Below are 19888 nucleotides of genomic sequence, written 5' to 3'. Positions count from 1 at the left end.
ATTTCCCAAAATGTATGTGTCCTTTAGAACGTTAATGCCATGGGACATTTTTATAAGGAAATGGTTACAGAATCTAATTGAATTAGCTTGTATTTATTGAAATTTCCTTAAGTGCTCAAGAGTCTTAAACAGCAACCTCCTTATGATGTAACTGTTACCATTATGGTTCTCATTTCATAGATAAGGACACCTCAGTTACAAAGTGAGAGATCCTTAGGTGGGTTCTAAAACCAGAGTTGGCCTTAGAGGCCCCTATTATAACATGCTTTACAGACTTCCTTTGAAAATTTCACTTCTTATTTTTTCTGCTCAGGAAAAAAAAAAACTCTGATCAAGAAGTACGAGACAGGGCTGCAAATGTGGTAGAGTGTTTGCCTAGCATGCAAGCCCAGATTCACTTCCTCACATACACAGAAAAGGCTGGAAGTGGTGCTGTGGCTCAAGTGGTAGAGCCAGTCTTGAGCAAAAGAAGCTCAGGGACAGGCCCTAAATTCATGGCAAAAAAAAAGAAGTATGAGATACTTGGATGGACATGTTCAATTATAACTCCTTTTTTTGAGATTCAAAAGTCAACAAATAAATAAATAAATAATCTGCACATAACCTAAGTGGAAGTCCTATATTAGAGAAATATATCTACATCACATAATCAGTGTCCTCCAAAATCACTTGAGACTTGTTTTTGTATAACACCTAATAATTTCTCTGCAACAACTGGTTTTAGAAAAATATTTTGGAAAAACATAGGTTGGCCTGAAGAAAAATATTCTCTTATTCAATCTCTCAACCACAATGATGAAATAATGAGGTAAAATATGTGTGCATTTTTCTTAGCACACTGCCTTAAGCAGAAAATGTGCTACATAAATGTTTTATTTTTACTGTTGGTAGGTTGTAGTAACATTCTTGACACATACCTAATGGCTTTATCATATTTTGGCTCAACTAGAAGAACAAGAAAGGCAATCAAGTCATTCTAAAGGAAACAAGATTATTTAGAATAGGCAGACAATTTATATCAGACATTGAAACAATGCTCTTGATGTAAGAAGGAAGTCTTGGAAGAGAGAAGTACAGCATATCACCTGTTAATAAGATCCATAGGTATCAGTCTCTGTGCACATAGTTAATATTGAACAGCTTCTCGAATCATGGCCTCACCCCTTGGGAGCTCCAAAGCATTTACCAAGTCTACTCAATTCACCCTCAAAGTTTTAGACTATTGGCTTAAATTATTCTTGATAGTCAGCTGGGAATTGGGCATGATGTGTAGTGACTTCTTTTCCAAATCTCTATGCTTTCAAGCATGCTTCTGGATTGCACAGTGTTGGACTTGTAGGATGTTACAAGACACATGGATGAGGAAGGAGGCAGTATTCTACCTTTAATAATTAGTATCTTTAGCCAAGCATGGGTGGCTCACACATGTAATTCTAGTGACTCAGGAGGCTGAGATCTGAGGATCCTGGTTTGAGCCAGCCAAGGCAGAAAAGTCAAAAACTTGAAGTGGAGCTGTAGCTCAAGTGGTAGAGTGCTAGCCTTGAAGCTCAGGGACAGCACCCAGGCCCTGAATTTAAGCCACATAACAATATAAATAAAATTAGTACCTTGTATACAGAGGTATACAAGGTATACCTTGGAAGAGCTTCCAACTACATGGTAAATTGTAATCAATGTGGCTGTTTCTGTCAGGTTACTAGCATAATTTGTAATTGTGCATAGTTTCCCCAAACTATGGGGAAAGCAGGATATTAATCATTAGAAACAGCACTTCTCTGGTTTTCATCCAAAGCTCTCATTACAATATTTTTAGGTCTTATTTTTCAGAATCGCAAGCCTACTCATATTCTCTGACTTCTCAGAAGAAGAGGTAAGAATGGCAAAGAAACACATGAGGAAATGCTCATTATCCCTGGCCATAAAGGAAATGCAAATCAAAACAACTCTGGGATTACATCTCAGCCCAGTAAGATTGACCAACATTGTGAATTCAAACAACAAATGTTTGCGGGGATCTGGGGAAAACAGAACACTACTGTTGGTGAGACTGTAAAGAAGGATATCCACTCTGGACAGCAGTCTGGAGTTTCCTTAAAAACAACTAAAGATAAATCTTCCCTACAACCCAGCCATGCCATTCCTGGGCATCTACCTAGAACATCATAAGCCAGTATACCACAAAGACACTTGCACATCCATGTTCATTACTGCATTATTTACAATAGCCAAGTTATGGACACAGCCAGATGCCCTACAATAGATGAGTGGATTCAAAAAATGTGGTACCTATACACAATGGAATTTTACACAGCCATTAGAAAGAATAATTTTATAACATTTGCAGGAATAAAAGATGGCCCTAGAACAAATCATGTTAAGTGAGGTGAGCAAAGGTCAGAGAGACAAATGGTGTATAATTCCTTTCATATGCAGAATCCAGATGTAAAATATACCAGGACATAATACATTATACAGGTTTCTAGGCATTCACACACAGTGAGACCATCTTCTTTTCTTTTCTTTTTTTCTTTCCTTTTCTTTTCTTTTTGTCAGTCATGGGGCTTGAATCTTGTCCTGGGCACTGTCCCTGAGCTCTTTTGCTCAAAGTTAGTGCTCTAGCACTTGAGTCACAACACCACTTAAAATTTTCTGGTGGTAGCTTTACAATGTCGGGGGGGGGGGTATGATTGGGTGGGAGGGAGGGGGGAGGCTGGGAAGGGAGGTGAAGGGTAAACAAAGGAGGAGGCTGCAATGCTTGGTAAGAAATGTATGCATTATCCTGCCCATGTAATTGTAACCCCTCTGTACAGTATGTTCTCAAATAAAATAAAATAAAATTTAAAAAAAAAAAATTTTCTGGTGGTTAATTTTTGGGCATTTACACAAAGGATCACAAACAAGGTCATACCAAAGCTACCAGCACAACCATGTTTATTGCAGCATTATTTACCATAGCCAAGATATGGAACCAACCCAGATGCCCCTCAGTAGATGAATGGATCTAGAAAATGTGATATATATATATATATATATATATATATATATATATATATGAATTCTATGCCTCCATCAGAAAAAAATGACTGCCTCTTTTGTTAGGAAATGGAAAGACTTGGAAAAAATTATATTAAGTAAGCCAGGCCCAAAGAAACATAAGTCCCATGATTTCCCATGTTTGCAGTGACAATTACATATCTAGGCCAAGAAGAGTAGGTCAAAGGCTATGTACATATGACCATATGAGATAATGTTAAGCAAAATGTACCCCAAGACAGGGACACAAGAGGTTTTTTTTTCTCTTTCTTGCTAGCGTTTTTAATGTACTTACAATATACTATGTGATCCTTTTGTTTCTATTGTATTTTCTATTCCCATGTTAAAACCCCTGTTTTCACTGGATTTGATGTTGGTGCTCTGCACCTTGTATATACAGTTTTGTAATTTGAGGAGGGGAAGGGATATTGCAGAACGTTTAAATGAGGATGCAGGCTGACCACTGTGATGACGAGATGTACAGGACACTATATTGAAAACAAACTTTACAATGTCAGGGTGGGGGTGGTGGGAGGAGTTGGGAGGTGGGGAGGGAAGTGATGGTAGGGGGAAAATAAAGGAGGAGGTAACAATGCTCGCTATGAAATGTACTCATTACCCTACTCATGTAACTGTAACCCCTCTGTACAACATTTTTACAATAAAATTAATAACAAAAAAAATTCTGGTGGTTAATTGGAAGTAAGAGTCTCATATACTTTCTTGCTTGAGCTGGCTTCAAACCATGAGCCTCAGATCTCAGCCTCATCAGTAGGAGTATACTCTTAAGAGAGGAACAGAAAGACACAATGTCAATATACCTCTGATTATACAAAATAATATTTATCAAAATAAACTTTAGTAAATGAAAACAATAGGTTTTCTCTTTTTTGATGTTTTTATTTTCCTTTCGTTCTATTTGTTCATTTATATGTCTTTGGGAGTTTAAGGGGAGGCACAGAAATGGAGGGACAAAGGGCAAACAAATGCAGCAGTGGTACTCACTAGACACTATGTTGAAAATAAACTATACAACTACTGGGTGGGAACAGGAGGGGAAAACTGGGAGAAAAAAAGTGAGCAAAAGAGTGACATTGTCCACAAAGAAATGTACTCTTTATCTGACTTATGTAACTATAACTCCTCTGTACATCACCTTTTAAAAAGTATATTTTAACTTTAATTGACAAAGTAAAGATCAAGGGAATGTACAAAAAATAAAGAAGTGGTATTCTCTGCTTTATGGACTTTATTGATCTCTTCTACCTACAGAAGCCACATGACAAGTATCTCATCACTGCTATCACTGCTCATCATGAAAGATTAGTACATTAATATTTGTACCAAGGATATTGCTTCTTTCTTTTCCCAAAACCTCCAAGGCCACGTCACACCACTGAGACTGTTTTGCACTGCTCCTAAACTCAAATGGCACCAGCTATTAATACTGAGCCAATAACTGTACTATACCCCTTCAAGTGCCAACACTGATTTCTGTTCCCCAGGTGCCAAAGTTGGCTTCCCTGTGAGGTAACACTCAATTAGATAGGCTTAAATGCTGTGTTGCCTTATCTCCCCTTCTTTTAAAAAAATATTTTATAGTAAAGATGCTGTACAGAGTGGTTACAGTTACATGAGTAATGCAATGAGTACATTTCTTGTCAAGCATTGTTACCCCTTCCCTTGTTGTTCTCCCACTAACCCTTCCTTCCACCCTCCCAACTTCTTCCCCCCACCCCTGCCCAAAGTTGTAAAGTTCATTTCCAATACACTGTCTTGTGGGTATAATTGTTGCAATGGGTCATCTTGTGTCCTAGTTTCAGCCTTTTGTTATTCCTCTTCCCTTCCCCAAATTAGACAAATGTATATACAAGATTCAGGTTACCAAAATCAAGCACAGTGACAACAGGGGATATACCATAGGGGGAAGAACATACAAAGGAAACAAAAAAAAAAAAAATCACATAGTACGTTAAAAACAACAATAACAAAGTAAGACCTCTTGTGTCTTTATCTTGGAGCTCATTTCACTTAGCATCATCTTATGTGGTCATATGTACATAGCTTTTGAGCTTTTATCTCCCTTTCAATGTCTCAGAAACATCTAAAGAAACTACTGTTTCCTCTACATACCTATATATGTGTGTATATATACATATATTTATGTATATATATCTATGACACATATATATTTTGTATAATATGTGTGTGTATATATAGGAGGGGTGGGGGTGTGTACCCCTCAATGGATGAATGGATTAAGAAAATGTGACATACATATATATAGATAGATAGATAGATAGATACACACACACACAAAATGGAATTTTATTCTTCCATTAGAAATAATTATAGGGCTGGGAAGGTGGCTCAGTGGTAGAGTGCTTGCCTTGCATGCATAAGGCCCTGGGTTCGATTCCTCAGCACCACATAAGCAAAAAGAAAAAAGCCGGAAGTGGCACTGTTGCTCAAGTGGTAGAGCGCTAGCCTTGAGCTGAAGAGCTGAAGGACAGAGCCCAGGCCCAGAGTTCAGGCTCCAGGACCGGACCAAAAAAAAAAAAAAAAAAAAGAGAGAGAAACAATGATATTGTATCATTTGTAAAGAAATGGACCGACGTAAAAAAATTATGTTAAATGAAGTCAGGCCCAGATACACAAAGGATGCATGTTTTCCCTTATATATGGAAATTAGATTTAGCTTATAAACGCATAAATTCATTAGGTGGTATCCAGGTGTATATGAATGTATTAACTGAAATATGGTAGATTCAAGGAAGATCTCAGTGTAATTCCTTAGAAAAGCAAAATCAAAGTTCAGCCAAATAATACACCAGGAAGCATATACTTGAAAGAAGTAGGGGTCAAGGGGCAAGGGGTAGACAAATGAAGGCAAGAGCACAAGAATGTAGGTAAGAATCCAATGTATATCCTACAAAATTAAGAAGTGAGGGAAAGGGTGGGAAAGGGAGGGATGAGTAAGATTGTTGAAAGGGATAACATTGATCAAGATATATTTTATTCATACATTGCTTTTTTTTTTTTTTTGCCAGTCCTGGGGCTTGAACTCAGGGCCTGGGCATTGTCCCTGAGCTTCTTTTGTTCAAGGCTAGCACTTTACCACTTGAGCCACAGCTGTACTTCCAGCTTTTGTGGTAGCTAATTGGAGATAAGAATCTCACAGATTTTCCTGCCCAGGCTGCCTTTAACCACGATCCTAAGATCTCAAACTCCTGAGTAGCTAGGATTACAGGTGTGAGACACTAGTGCCAATCCCCTACTTACATATTCAGTTTACTTTCAGTATCCTTTTTATGTGAAATTGTGATGCAAATCCCTGAGGAACTGGAACAATGAGCACATTGGAATAGTGGGTAGTAAAGCTATGATCAAATTTTCCCCAACATAATCATCTCCTATTGTGCCTAGCATGTGTACCTGGGTGTCTTTCTCAGGAGACTTCTTAGTCTTAGTAGGAAAGTAGGATGAGAAGCATCTTTCTAGCAAACCTAACCATAGATACCTTCATTCTAGTGGAGGACTTAGCTTAGGCTTTCACTTGCCTCTCTTCTATTAAAAATAAATAAATCTTTTGTCCCAGCACACCAGTCTTTGCATACCAATTCAAATTCAAAAGATTGCAGGAAAATTCATTGGACTAGATAGCAAACAATGAACATTCAAATTCTAGCACTATCATTTATCAGTCACATCAGCCCTGGGCAAACCTGAGATAATCACTTTCCTTCCCAACCCCAGGATATATATTGAGCGTTCTTCCAAAAGATAAAAGAATCAGTTCTGGGCCTGTTGAAGAAACAATGATAGTCACGGATTTCACCAGCTCACAGTAGAAAAACTAGCTGCATTTTTTCTTTTCTTTTTTTTAGAAAATATGCAGGGCCTCTATCTTCTTAGATTCTGCCCTCATTTTCCTCCTCCTGTTTTCCTTGCCCTTTTCCTCCCCACCATCTAATTCCCACAGCACTCTGTTCCCTTAGGCACACAAGGGCCTTCAGTGTGACAAGATTTCATTCATTTACTCATTATCATGTTCCCATTAGTTGCTGAGGTGACGACACAATGTGTCTATTTTATCTCTGTGTCCCCAGCACAGAACAAAGGGTAGTATATATGCTTTTTTTTTAAGTTTTATTAAATGATTAAATTCAAGTTCTTTGCCAGCGTACACTGTGGACCTGGCATACTCTCCACTGATGATCATTTTACAAATAGTGTGACTAAAGCCAAGTGTGGTGGTACTTGCCTGTAAATCACAGCACTTGGGAGACTGAGGCAAGAGGATCCAGAGTTCAAGGCCAGCCTGGGCTACATATTGTACCCTCTCTAATTAAACAAACAAAACAAAAAGGGTTAGCTGATTTGCTCCCCATAACAGCAGCACTTTAGAGCTACAGTGCAAGTTAGTGGCTGGACTCAAATTTTTTTCCTCTTCCTTTGAGACAAGGCTTGTGTTTGTCCTTTGGTTTTGGTGGCAACATGAGGCCTAGAGCGCAGGTTCTGAACACAAATTGTCTGTAGACCTTTATTCTTCTGATGAGTTGTGAACCATTACCCTGGTTTCCTACATTCCCCAGATATCTGAGTCTCTCTCTGTCCCTCTCTGTCTCTCTTTCTCTCTCTCTCTCTGTCTCTCTCTCCCTCTCCTTCTCTCTGTCTGTCTCTCTGTCTCTCTCTCTCCCTCTCTCTCTGTCTCAGATGAACTGGAAGTGTGAAGGTTGGAATCAAAGCCTTATGCTTATTAGGCAGGCACTCTACCACTTGAGCCAAAACCCCAAGCTTTTTTAGTTATATTTTGGGGCATTTTTCCTCCAGGGCTGGCCTCAGACCACATCCTCCTAATTATTGCTACATCAAAGCTGGAATTATAAGCATGTACTATCACACCTGTCTACTACCCCTCAGTTTCTTCATCTATAAATCCAGGATAATCAGAACTCATATGTTGCAGTGTTTTTTGTGACTTTTACACATACAGATTTGTGCTAAGTACCAGAAAAGCACAAATTCCTCAGGGTATTAACTGTGATCATCATCATTGACTTCTTACTCAAATTTATAGAAAATCTACCTTTTAGTCCTTGGCACATGGTTCTGGACCCTTGAAGAGCTCCCAGTTGGTACACAACACAGAAGCAGTTACATACAGCAGTCACTGGAATTACTTATGTAGAAAAATTTGCTAGATGCTTGGCCTGTGGGACCCAGAACTGAAAGAAAAAGACCTGATTTCTCCCTCAGAGACCTGGCTGCACATGGACAAAGCAGAGGCTAGGCCTGTCTCTGTGGTTTCCAGTACTGATTTCAGAGCCTGGCACCTGTGGCTTTCATCAACTGTGATTTGTGTTACTATACCTACTTTTTTCATTTGTAGTCTGGGGTTCATATCAATACAGTGGGGAGTCTAAGACATCCTTACTCCAGGATGCCAAAATCAAGGTTGCTCAAGTCCTTTATGTGAAATTGTGTAATACTTCCATGTAACCTATATATGTATTCCCATTTACTTTTAAATTATCTCTAAATTACCTATAATACCTAGCACAGTGTATATGTGATAGCTTATAAAATATTTAGGGAGTAATAATAGCAAATAATCTGTATATGTTCAGCACAGAATGAAAAAGAAAATATTATTTGAGTTCTTACTAATTGGCCTGCCCTGGATATTTTAGCTCATCCCTAACAATAACTCTGCAAGATGAGCAATATTGAGTCCATTTTATAAATGAAGAAAATAGATGCTTAGTGAGGATTATAGATTTATTCAAATCACATATCTAAGGTGGCATACCTGGGATTCAAATGCAAGTCAGTTTGATGCCAGAATCTGTGATTTTTGCTCAGACCATACTGCCTCATGTTTATAAATAGCTATAATTCAAGATAGAAAGTCATTCCTTCCGTAAGGCCCTAGACTAAGTGCCATGGAATCAAATATGCATATGAAAGTGTTTATAAACAGCCAAGTAAACATAATTGTAAGGTTTATTGTCATTAGGGTAAGTACTCTATAAAATATGCTGACTATAAAATTCCATATGTAAATAGGAGCTGACCAAGCCTTGTAGAAATAAAAAAAAAAAGAATGGTATATTTAATTTCAGCTGCAAGAGATCATAGGGAAGCAACTGGCACCTCAAATTCAATCATCATTCTAAATAGCCCAGCATCTGTATTTGGGCACTAGTAACCTGTGTGAACAGATCAAGAGCCCCTAGAGCTCAATGGTACCACCTGAGCAGAATGAAAATGAATTTAATACATTGCAAGATGCAGGATAGGCCTCCTGAGAAGACATATTTGAATGGATATTAGGATCACTTGGTGAAGTATACCCTTGTTAAGTATGGACCACTGTGACTGCAATGAGCAAGACCACATATCCTAGCAGGATATGAGGAGCTGGCTTTTGAATGAAGACTGATTCACAGACTCTGTTGTGAGTTCAAGCTCTAATAATTGAGGCTGATAGGTATTGTGTAGCAGTATTTCCCAAGCATAGTTCAAATATATCGCAAGTTCACCTATAGTGATTAAGCCATTGTATTGATGTGATGTGATGTGATATGGTGTGATGTGATGTGATGTGATGTGATGTGGTGTGTGTGTGTGTGTGTGTGTGTGTGTGTGTGTGTGTGTGTGTGTGTGTGTAAGAAAGAGAGAGAGAGAGAAAAAAGAGAGAGTGATGTGAATTCTGGGACTCATGTTCTTCCTTAGCTTTTAGCTCCAGGTTGACACTCTGCCACTTGAGTTACTCCTCCATTTTAGTCTTTTGTTTGATAGGGGTCTCATGGAGTTTCCTTTTTAGGCTGTTTCAAACTGCAATGCTCAGATATCAGCCTCCTAAGAGCTAGGATTACAGGCATGAGTCACCAGTCCCCAACTATTTATGTGATTGAAGAACATGAGGGTATTTTTTGGCAGTATTGAGATTTGAACTCAAGGCCACATGTTTGCTAGATAGGTGTTCTACTACTTGAATCATGCCTCCAGCCCTTCTCACTTTTATTATTTTGGGATATGATGTTGCTTTTTGCCAAGTTCTGTCTGGACCATGATATTCCTATTTCTGCCTTAGCTGAGATAAAAGGCATGGACCACCACAACCAACTTTTTCTGTTGAGATGAGGGTCTCAGGAACTTGTTGCCCCCAAAATATAACTAAAGCAAAAGAGGCTAAGAGTGTGGTTCAAGCACATAATTGCCTAACAAGTATAAGCCCCTGAGTTTGTATACCAGTACTACCACTAAAAAATAAGAGTCTGGGGGGAGGGGGGAGGCTGGGAAGGGATGTGAAGGGTAAACAAAGGAGGAGGCTGCAATGTTTGGTAAGAAATGTACGCATTATCCTGCCCATGTAATTGTAACCCCTCTGTACAGTATGTTCACAAATAAAATAAAATTAAATTTAAAAAAAAAGAGTCTGCTACCACACTAGAAAAGGTAATAAATTCAAGAATCAAAAAGAAAGTCACATTTGAGAAAACAGATGTTTGTTTTGATCTGAACATTACACAATAAACAAATGCATCAAAATATCACATGATATCTCATAAAAACATTTTTATGTGTCAAAAAATAAGAGAAATATCTAAAAGGGTTTAGAGTATAAAGGTAAAATTTAAAGTTAGTTGTGAAAATAAGTTTAGAGTATCAACAGTACAATTCATAAGGAATGATATTTCTATGTGCTTTAGAGGTTTTGTTTGCTTTGATAATAAAAGGATTGTATCCTTTGATGAGTGTTTAGTTTCCTTAAGTTCACTTTGTATAAGATTTTAATCAATGATCATATTAATTTTATAGATGAGAACTTTAAAAACTTGCTCAGGATCAGTAACAGCAAAACAGCACCAGAATCAAAGTCTGTCTTACTCCAAAATCTCTGCTCTTTCTATTAAACCAGCTTGTCCTGACACAATTAGTAAATTACTGTGGTTTGTTGCAGTTGCTGATTATGTTTTAGTTTGATTCAATACTTCTCTTTTGATTAAACACACACACACACACACACACACACACACACACACACACACACATTTTTTTCTTACTGTCCACAACCAGTCATAAACTCTATCGCCTCCAAAACTGGTGACAGTTAATTATTTAAAACTTTTACAGCATTATTTTATAAGTAATAAAAAGATATTTTAATAAATAAGTAATATATTGTTCCAGAGGTGGATCCGGTGCCAAGGGTATTTTAAAATTATCCTTAAGCAGGTGTACCAAGGAGTTTCAATCCAACATTTCAGTTCACGAATATAACATATTTTGATCAATGTCACCCACCTGGGTTTTTTTTTAATGATTTTCTGAAAGTAGAAATACTAGTCAGAATTTCTTTTTATACCACGTTTCTACATACTATCAACCTTTGCCTATGCAGGAAGCTAGATTCTCAACATTTCAAAATATGCACACATTGAGAGTTGAGTGCATATTCAGATACACATTAAAATTGGAAGATAAATTGCAGTTTTATGAGAGTAACCTACACTCCATTGCAAAGGTATTTCTTAAACAAAATAAATTTTGCAGGCATACCTCCAATCACCATCAAGCATCCAGTGCACACACAGGAAGAACTAAGTTAATTACATACTGAGTGGGATGCATTTTCCAAGACATAGAAGACCATTGCACTCAAGGAGCAATGCCATATAGTATATATCCAAGCGAGCCCACACTGCCAGATGGAGTCACTTCTTATCCAGATTAACTGCTTGACACTACAGAATTAATTCTGTGCTTCATCAGGATTTTCATTGGCACATAACAAAAAATCATATCCATCCTGTACTCATCTGTGGCTTGGCTGGTAGGCTGTTTTGGATCCTTGGACATGGTGATAATTGCCAATGTAGAATTTCTGAGTTAGACTAGAAACATCAGTATGTATGACATACTTCCAGTTTGTTTTAGGGTAGATATGGACATATATGTGACAGTCCATACTCAGATATTTCTAAAAGGATATGCAAAAAATAGCAGCTACCTTTTTTTATTATTTTTTTTAATTTTATTTTATTTTATTTGAGAACATACTGTACAGAAGGGTTACAATTACATGGGCAGGATAATGCATACATTTCTTACCAAGCATTAGCAGCTACCTTTAGGGAGAGGGATTGGAATGGTGGGAAACTGGGGGACGATGATGAGAGAGAGAGACTCGTTTTTCACTGAGTAGTTTTTTGGATAATTTTAACTTATTTCCTAGTTATAAATTCAATTAATATTTACTTTAAATAATTTCAACAAACAAACCAGAAGTTCTTAAATAAGTGTGTATATCAGAATATTCTTAGACAGCTTTTGTGAAAATACACAAAGAGGTGTATTTAGTCTTAATAGCTAGAGCTGTGAAGTCAGAGTACATGGGTTTTGGTATTTCTCTTTTTATATAATTAAAGACATTCTTGGAAGTGGTGCTATGGCTCAAGTGGTAGATTGCTAGCCTTCAGCACAAAGAGGCTCAGGGACAATGCCCCAGGCCTAGGTTCAAGCCCCACAACTGACAAAAAATAAAAAGAAAACCTAAAGATATTCTTATTTGTTTTCCACTCTTAAACAACAAAAGGTTTTGCTATTTCTACCACTGGGCAAGATATAAAGCAAATTTTTTCATCACTTTAAGCCTTCATTTCCTCCTAGGCAAAAAAGTAGCTCTGTTAAAAAGCCTGCTTTACTGTTTTTGCAGGGCTAGTCCTTTCTGAGACCTGATGGCAATAAGAACAAATAGTCCCATCCAGTCTGTGGATTTGCAATAATGAATGTGACTTGCTTCCCTGAGACCTCAGTTGCTCTCATCAACAGTCTCTATTGACTCTACTTTGTTTCAAAATGTGTCTTTTCCTCAACTCCAAAAGGCTTTGCACAATGCTTTTTACTAAAAAGTTGCTTAATGTGCAAAAGTTGTAGAAACAAGTCCTTCCCTGAACTATTATCTGTTTTAATAGAAAAACAACTGTTGCTACTAAGAACAACTGAAGTGAAATTCCTCACTCTCAAAGCTGCCTAAAATTGAAAGCTTCAGACAAAAGAAAAAACCTTGGAGAAAGTCACTTTAAAGGCTGTAATTACTTATGCTGATTGCAGCCATAATGAGCCATAAAGTTTGGAATTTTACATTGTACCAGAGCCTCCAGGTACAGCACATTCTTGGATCTAATTTTTATTCTAACCAAAAACTGAGAGAAGATAACCTTCAGCAAACCACAACCCTACCCTGTCCCCTCCACACACTCTTCTCTTAAGGAAATATGGACAGAAGCATTGGAAACCAACCACTTAAATTCAACCTCTTGCTTGTATATAAATGCAAAAACCCTCAACCTCATAAAGTGTAAAATATCTACAAAGCATGACTATAATATGAATTTTAATATCTTACTTTCAATTAAATCTTCCTTTAAGAAAAATATACTTAGAAACTTCCAGAAAAACATGAAAATACTTTAGACATAGATAAATACATACATACATACATACATAATGTGTTGCATATGTGTTGCAGAACTAGCATAATTGGTACTTTTACCCCATTTGTCATTCATCTTTTAAAAAATTAAATATTCCCTGAGAAGGGAGAAGAGGAGGAGTATTAAAAATACTATTTTGTAGCTTTAATCCTTTTTCTTTAGTCTTTTAGTATTGTAATTTGAAAATCAGTTTTCATAGTTGTATTTCTGTATCCATAGGCATATATGGTCTAAGGGAGAATTGCTTGCCATTCCTTTATATCACATAGCAGCAAACCTTTTCTGCTTACAATCTTCCAAAACCCAAGCAGGATTTCATGTACAAAATCACTGAGGCTGCCAGATAAACCTATTTTGCACATGGGAGAAGAAAGGAGATCAAATATGGTAGTTACAGAGCTGCAATATCCAAATCCCATGACAAAGAAGGATTTACTACCTTGTTCCTAAGAGTGAGGTTAATAGACAACCTGAAGCTGTCTGTTCCTTTAAGGTCTGCCTCAGTTGCAGAGAAATATCTCACTTAAGGTCATTCCCCTTAATAAATAAGCAGTAATCAATCATTAAACAGGTTATGAAAAGCAAGCCATTTCAGTCCTACACAGGACAGCTATGATGAAGAGTCCTTGATCAAGAGCTTTCCAAACAAATTGGCCAACAAGGATTTTTTATACATTTTTTTATTGTAAAAATACTCTACCGAATTGTTGGTGGGAATGTAAACTTGTTCAACCACTTTGGAAAGCAGTATGGAGGTTCCTCAAAAGACTTCACATAGAACTCCCCTATGACCCAGCAATCCCACTTTTGGGCATTTACCCTAATGTTTACAAAAAAGATCACACTAAAGCTACCAGCACAACAATGTTTATTGCAGCATTATTTACCATAGCTAAGATATGGAACCAACCCAGATGCCCCTCAGTAGATGAATGGATCAAGAAAATGTGGTATATATACACAATGGAATTCTATGCCTCCATCAGAAAGAATGACATCGCCCCATTTGTTAGGAAATGGAAAGACTTGGAAAAAATTATATTAAGTGAAGTAAGCCAGGCCCAAAGAAACACAGGTCCCATGGTTTCCCTTATTTGCAATATCTAGTATATGTATGAGTCAAGTGGAAAAGGTCAGATAAGGTGATGTCAGGAAATGAATACTTAGATATGTATTTTAATGTTTTTTTTCTTTCATGCATGTGTTTCTAACGCATTTATAAGATTATCTCTTTGTTGCTTTGTATGTCCCTCCTCCCACAGTATAACCCCTGCTTTCACTATATTTGATGTCAGTATAACTTGTGGAGGAGATGGGGAAAAACCAGTTGTTTAAGGATACAGGTGGACCTGTTGCAACAATGAGAAGTACAAGTTGTCATGTCCAAAATGAGCTTTACAACGTCGGTGCGGGGGGGGGGGGGGGGGGGGGGGGGGGGGGAGAAGGATTGGGATTGGGGGGGAGGGGGGAGGCTGGGAAAGGATGTGAAGGGTAAACAAAGGAGGAGGCTGCAATGCTTGGTAAGAAATGTACGCATTATCCTGCCCATGTAATTGTAACCCCTCTGTACAGTATGTTCACAAATAAAATTAAATTAAAATAAAAAAAAAAATACTCTACCAAGGGGTTACAGTTACATGAGCAAGGTAATGAGTACATTTCCTATTGAGCATTGATGCTTCCTCCTTTGTTTTTCCCCTACCATCCTTTCCTTCCCCACATCCCCAACTACTTCCCCCTACCCCCTCCCATCCCCCCATTCCCTCCACCCCCCCACCCTCACTGAAGTTGTAAAGTTCATTTTCAACAGTGTCTTGTACCTCTCATTGTTAAAATGGGTCAACCTGTATTCCTATGTTGTTGTTTTTTGCTTGTTGGTTAGTTTTTGTGCTGGTACTGAGACCTGAACTCAAGACCTCACACTCTTGCTTGGTTCTTTAGCCCAATGTGTACACTACCATTTGAACCACACCTCCACTTCCACCTTTTGGCTGGTCAACTGGAGATTAAGAGTCCCATGAATCTATCTGTCTTGACTGGCTTAGAACCATGCTTCTCAATCTCAGGCTCCTGAGTAGCTAGGACTATAGACATGAGTCACCAGCACCCAGCTTGTGGCAAAATAGTGATTGACCTGCTTCACCAAAGTTCCGAGTTCTTCCTCTACTTAAGTATACTTTGCCTCCTTTTACTTCAAGCATGTTAAATTTCTTCCAAATAGATTATATCTCAAACTGTGTTTCAGTATATTGCTTCCAAAAAATCCAACTTATAGATCCAAACCAGGCCAGATCACTGGCAGGTCCAAGGGTGCTTGTAGAAGGAAAAGGCAAGTGACTTTTGGGGCCATTGCTTGGGTTTGTCACTTCCTGAAGAAGCTTAAGTTTGTCTACAGACATAGCTCAGTGGTAAGAGCACCTACCTGGAAATGTGATGCTCTGAGTTCAAATCCCAGTACCACCAAAAAAAAGAAGCAGAGTTTGATTTACATTGGCTGTAAGCCTTTGGCACTGAGAACTACACAGATTTGTCTAAGGTCCTGGTGGTAACAGAAAAGCAATGAGGCAGCCAGAGATTTTGTCACTGAAGAGACGTATCTATCATTGGAGGTGTTACTAATTGAATTATGATTCACCACTGTACTGGAATAATTTATAGCTGACATGACAGAATGTCTAAAATATATTCTGTTCTAACTCTTAGAAAGCAAATTTGAAGCGAATTATCTCTGACATGACCACTTTTAAGATAAAACAATATATCTCATTTTAAATAAAGTAGAATTATCAGAATTTGAAATATTGTGATCCTTTCATCTTAGTTTATATACCACATTTGAAATACTGAAAGGTCAACAAGAAAGATTTCGAAGCAAGAAGGCCAAGTGTACTATAAGCCATGTTTACACTATTGCCACATGGTGGCACCACTTTAGCTGATAAACAGGAATTCGAGCAATCTTTTGTCCTGACAGACTTGCCTGGAATTATGGACATGCTTAATTGTGTGAGACCCACAGGAACACTTTCCTCACATAAAACCCAGCTGCCCTGAATACTGGTAGACAAACATTTGCAAGAATACATACCAAATATAACTGTGTCTATCTCTGGAAAGTGGAATGTGGGGGATGCCTATTATCTGTCCGTGTTACACATTTACTATTTCATCTCCTTGAGTATATTGGGCTTCTTTCTTGCTTTGTATTCAGCAAGAAAGAAGCCCAATATACTCAAGGAGATGAAATTTGGTTGAGATTGTCAACCTTCTCTCCAAGGATTTTGTATTATTTCTTCCTTCCTCCTAACTGATTTTATCCCTCAGCATCTAGTCCTTCCAGTGTGCTCTTGTTGCTCTGAGCATCCCTTGTTGGGGATAAATTGCAATCTTCTTCCCTTCCCTCTCAAGTCTTTTCTCTTTCTTTTGTCTACTGTCTCCTTTTAATTTCATCTTTACTTGTTTGACTCCTCCCCATCTATATCTTCCTTTTCATTTTGCTTTTCTGAATCCTTTAATCCCATCACAATTATGACCCGTTTAGTGTCTTATATGAATGAGAGAAAACAATCACTAAATGGGGAGTGAGAAGCTGCAGTATAGCTTTATGTCCTTGACCATTTTCCACAACAAATTTTCAAAGATGAATTAAGGTTGATTTGAACCTGCTTCCCTTTATCAGATTCTTTAAAGCCAATCTTCCCACTGCAACAATTTTCTATTTTAACTGAGGCTGTCAGGGATAAAGATGTTAAGAGTGTCAAATGCTCTTTGCTTCCTTCCAGTCACCCAAAAGCAATTTTCACAATACGAGTGAAGATTACATTAAAATTGTGTAAAAGAAAGACATTACTTCATTTTTCTCAGCTGGTGTTCAGCAGGGGTATGAGGTGCTCTTTCTAACCAGGTATAATTGCCAAGGCTAACCCAAAATGTCAAAAGCTCAATCAGCTGAGTAGCAAGGAGAGCATTCACTTTGACCACAATTATCTATTACCATTGGTTCACTTATTAAATGCCATTGATTGTATCTCTTCTTTATTTTCATAAATGAGTTTCTTTGTAAATTTAATAAACATACATATTGACCTAAAAATCTTCAGTATAATGGTAAATCTAAAAATCACTTGGAAGGCCATCTCTATAAAAGGATTTTCCCAAGACAGATGTAACCTAACACTATCTTAACTGGCAGAGATCCAATAATCAGAAGCTACATGTTCCTCCCTGATTCAAGTGTACAGACAACTCTACAAGTAAAAAAACAAACCTTCATATTGTTTCCTCTTAGTACAGGAGAAAAAACTCAATGTAGTTATAAGATTAACAAAAACGCAATGAAAAGCAGCACTAACTACTTTAGAACATTAATAACAGATGATGTTGCTGGGAATAACTTGCTATTTTATTCTAGATCCCTTAAAATTTGAATACTGCAGTTATTGTATGCATCATCAGCTACAGAGTTAGGTATTCTATCCTGTCATAGAATGGGAATTTAATGAAAGTTTTTGATATGCACAAAATTTTACTACTATAAAAACAAAAGTGGGGCTGGGAATGTGGCTTAGTGGTAGAGTGCTTGCCTAGCATGCATGAAGCCCTGTTTTCAATTGCTCAGTCTCACATAAACAGAAAGGTCAGAAGTGCTATGACTCAATTGGCAGAGCACTGTCCTTGAGCAAAAGAAGCTCAAGGAGGAGAAGGCAACAATGCTTGATAAGAAATGTATGTACTCATTATCTTACCCATGTAATTGTAACCCCTCTGTACAGTATTTTCACAATAAAAAAAAAAGAAGCTCAGGGACAATGCCCAAATTCTGAGTTCAAGCCCCAGGACTGGCAAAAAAAATGTGGTCTAGTTTGGAGAAAACTAACAAGACTCTAAATTATACATACTATAATGACAAAATACCCCACCACTTGTGAATCTAAAACATGCAATTTAAATTTTCTGACACTAAGAAAGCTATTGTAACTGTATATAGTATGTTCTATAACTGTTAAACTTATTTTGTTGTTGTTGTTGTTATTGGTCGTGGGGCGCCTGGGCGCTGTCCCTCAGCTCTTCAGCTCAAGGTGAGTGTTCTACCACTTGAGCCACAGTGCCACTTCCAGTTTTTTCATGGAGATAAGAATCTCATGGAGCTTCCTGCCTGTGCTAGCTTTGAACCAAGATCCTCAGATCTCAGCCTCCTGAGCAGCTAGGATTACAGGCATGAGCCACTGGCACCCAGATTGTTAAACTTACTTTTTTAGGAACTGTAAGTTATACTGTATTATGACTTGTATCTTCGCCCTTGAAAAAGCCATATTTCATCACAGTGATATACAGTCAGACCTAAGAGACCTGATTGTTAAACACTTGGATCAAGTTATAACCAATTTTATTGCATAAGGACCCCATACAGATTTATCTATCAATTCCAGCATGAAAATGACTGACTGCCCAACAGGTCACTAACATACAGAAACATGCATGATGAGATTCAAGAAATCTCACCTATCACTTCAGCCAGTTAACAACTTGTCACTCTTGAGCTGTAATGCTCACATCACTGAGGTCTGTGAACAATCACTTTCACATTATCTTAAGTGAAAGAACTTAAGTACAAATGCAATATGTCATAAAAAAATTTCTTACAGCAAAGTCACAAAATAAAGCATTTTTCAGAACTCACTACAAAATTCTATAAGAAATGACTAGCATTTAATCTCTCTTCTCTCTCAACACATAGAGCAAGCCAACTGGGTGTCTTTGTGCAAGATGGTAACTATCTTGCTGTGGGTGGTACACATTACTATCTTCAAACAAACCTACCAGGTACATCTCACTAGCTTTTTCACATGAATCAATGACTGCACTCTGGAACTTCAAGTCAGGTTTAAAATTCTGAGAGATTCTCTCCCAACCTCTGGAAAGGATGCTTCCAGATGAACAGCCCAATCAATTTCTGGTAAGGATGAATTTCTCAAAGAACTATGATCCTGTAGCAATGAGGTTTCTTCACCCATCCAGTAGAGGGAGCACTTTAACTGCCAGCCTCAGCTATTTGGGAGGTAGGGAGAACTAAGAAAAGAAAAAGCTGATGTTAAGTGAAATGAACCCCAAGGTAGGTATTCAAATGTTTTTTTCTTTCATGCGATTGTTTCTAACATATTTATAAGATGATTTCTTTGTTGCTTTGTATGTCCCTCCCCCACCGTATAACTCCTGCTTTCACTGTATTTGATGTTGGTATAATTTGTGGAGGGGAAGGAAAAAAACAAATTGTTTAAATAGAGTTACAGGTGGCCTCATTGCAACAATGAGATGTACAAGACGTTATGTCAAAAACCAAACTTTACAAC

Source organism: Dipodomys spectabilis, unplaced genomic scaffold (assembly GCF_019054845.1).
Source record: "Dipodomys spectabilis isolate Male_0828 unplaced genomic scaffold, ASM1905484v1 ptg000348l, whole genome shotgun sequence".
Lineage (NCBI taxonomy): Eukaryota > Metazoa > Chordata > Mammalia > Rodentia > Heteromyidae > Dipodomys > Dipodomys spectabilis.
The sequence above is the reverse complement of the archived record's forward strand: the minus strand, read 5'-3'. Positions refer to the sequence as shown.